Source organism: Colobus angolensis, unplaced genomic scaffold (assembly GCF_000951035.1).
Source record: "Colobus angolensis palliatus isolate OR3802 unplaced genomic scaffold, Cang.pa_1.0 Scaffold52, whole genome shotgun sequence".
In the NCBI taxonomy this organism is placed as follows: Eukaryota; Metazoa; Chordata; class Mammalia; order Primates; family Cercopithecidae; genus Colobus; species Colobus angolensis.
The window spans coordinates 5,140,743-5,143,314 of record NW_012118710.1 but is presented as its reverse complement, the minus strand read 5'-3'; the positions used below and the strand labels follow the sequence as shown (position 1 = coordinate 5,143,314).

The 2,572-nt window shown below is 53.5% G+C and overlaps 1 protein-coding gene across 1 annotated transcript in view; it reads left to right on the top strand.

Annotated features, from left to right (window-relative positions):
• ADGRA2 (adhesion G protein-coupled receptor A2) overlaps positions 1–2,572 on the top strand; it is a 58,159-nt gene that overhangs the window by 6,942 nt on the left and 48,645 nt on the right. The gene's annotated exons all lie outside the window — the stretch shown is intronic.

The window sequence follows — 2,572 nt, the reverse complement described above, 5'->3', positions numbered from 1 at the left end:
AGATTGCTGGAGTCCAGGAGTTTGAGACCAGCCTGTAGAGGTTGCAGCGAGCTGAGATTGCGCCACTGCACTCCAGTATGGGTGACAGAAGGAGACTCCGTCACAAACAAACAAACAAACAGATGAACATGCTCATGGCCAGGTGTGGTGGCTCACGCCTGTAATCCCAGCACTTTGGGAAGCCAAGCCCGGCAGATTGCTGGAGTCCAGGAGTTTGAGACCAGCCTGGGCAACATTGTGAGACCCCATCTCTACAAAACATTTAAAAAAATTAGCCGAGTACAATAACACACCTGTAGTTCCAGCTACTTGGGAGGCAGAAGTGGGAGAATTGAACCCAGGAGATCGAGGCTGCAGTGTTCTTGCTACTGCACTCCAGCCTGGGTGACAGAGTGAGACCTTGTCTCACACATACACAAAAAAAAGGAATCAGAAAGTAAGTTCCTACCCTTGGACTCTAGTCTCAGTGAATCCGTTTCTTCATCAGTACTTGCAAAATAAGAAAGTAACCTCCACTTCATCACCTCCCTGGGTGGGTAAGAAGTCAAATGTGGTGACCCTCAAGACAGGCCAGTGTTTTGTAAATGTCTCCGCCAGACATTTCATTCCTAGCGGTGGGGAAGCCTCGCCTCATTAAATGGCCTTTGGCCTCTATTCAGCCTCCAGGACTGGGTGTTCCAGTAGAATTCCTCTTTAGACTTTGAGTGTCTTCATTTAGCAAAAGGAAATCACAGAAAAGCTATATGACCCAGGCCAGAGATCTTGGAGTCTTCCTCGCCTGTGAACAGGAGGGCTGCACAGCCCTGCCTATGGGCTGTGGCTCTGCTGTCAGCTCTTTCCTGAGGAATGCAGCCTGGGCTGCTGCCTGCGAGGGCTCCTGCTGGGGGAGTCCATTCCCCTTCTCCCTTTCTCCATTTGCAATCACTATTTATTTATCTTTGGAAGTTCAAGGAAACAGAGAGCCTGCAACTGGGGGAGATCTGTGGAGCCAGGGAGGGAAAGTGAAGAGGCCAACGTCTAGGCCCCTGCCTGCTGCCAACACCAACGGGCAAGAAAGACTTACCTGCATAGTCAGGGTAGGCTTGGCTGACAGGCACAGGGGCCCTGGAAAAGGCACCGCACACACCAGCAGGGCTAAGCTCACAAAAGAAGGTGGTGCTCACCTTGGGGACCGCTTGGATCATAGAGTGAAGGAGGGGGAACAGGAGTCCTGACCCATCCTGGCAGCTCTATTAAGCAGCAGAAAGGTGAGCCTCTATGGGGAAACAGAGGAAGCAGACCCCTGGGCTGCACTTCTTATTGCCTGTCTCCAGTTCTGGTTCCAGTGTACTACAGGCAGTTTTTTAAAAATTTTTATTTATTTATTTATTTATTTATTTATTTATTTATTGGGATGGAGTCTCACTTTGTCACCAGGCTGCAGTACAGTGACGCGATCTCAGCTCACTGCAATCTCTGCCTTCTGGGTGCAAGCCATTCTCATGCCTCAGCCTCCCAAGTAGCTGGGATTACAGGCGCCCACCACTATGCCCGGATAATTTTTGTATTTTTAGTAGAGACAGGGTTTCATCATGTTGGCCAGGTGGATCTCAAACTCCTCACCTCAAGTGATCTGCCCACCTTGGCCTCGAAAAGTTCTGGGATTACAGGTGTCAACCACCGTGCCCAGCCTGCAGGCAGCTTTATACCCACCACTAGTTGTCAAGGTCACCCCTGCCACCACCAGTCCTCTGCCTTTGGAAACCACGTGCCCCTCCCCCCCACCACACTCTCTCATTCTAATGCCACGATTTACATCTATAAACTGGGGAGCAGGCAGAGCCCCATTTCAACCCCGGAGATCAGCTACCCCAGCAAGCTAGGGGCTGTGTCCAAGGTCAGAAAGTAATAAGAGGCAGAGCCGAGTCTGGAGTAGGGGTCTCCAGACTCACTGCGCAGGGCTCTTTCCACACCCTGCTGCAAAGCCCTGCTCATCTACTTTTCCCTTGTTCCCACTCACTGTCCCTGAAACACACACACACACACACACACACACACACACACACACACACACCACACAGCGTTGTGGAAAATGTAAGAGGCCCAGTCTAGCCTTGTCTGCCTTGGCCTTTAACCTCTCCTTGGCCGAATGACATGCACCCCCCGCTGAGCGAGGTCAACGCAGCGGAGGAGGGTCTGCTGCCTCCTCGTCTCGGCTGCCATCCTCCTGCGGCAGCCTCCACCGGGGCTGGAGGGAGAGTGAGAGCCGACTTCCAGACTGATCACCGTGTCGGGGGCCAAGGGAAACCTCAGAGCCGTCTACCAAGTTCAACCCAAAACAGGGCGATCCAGACATCTCTGTCCAAGCCCGCGGGTCCTTGTTGCAGAACCCGCGGGCTTGGACAGAGTTGCACCAGCACAGGTGAGGGAAATTTTGTGGAAGGTGGTGGTGGTCGGCTCAGAGGTCTGAGATGGGTTGCGGAAAGGAAGGGTCCTGGCCCAGGGGACAGGGACGAGCGGGAAAGGAGTGTTGGTGCAGGGCGGGCGCGGAGACGCAAGGTCCTCGAGCCAGCTGGCCCGCCCCCACTCGGCG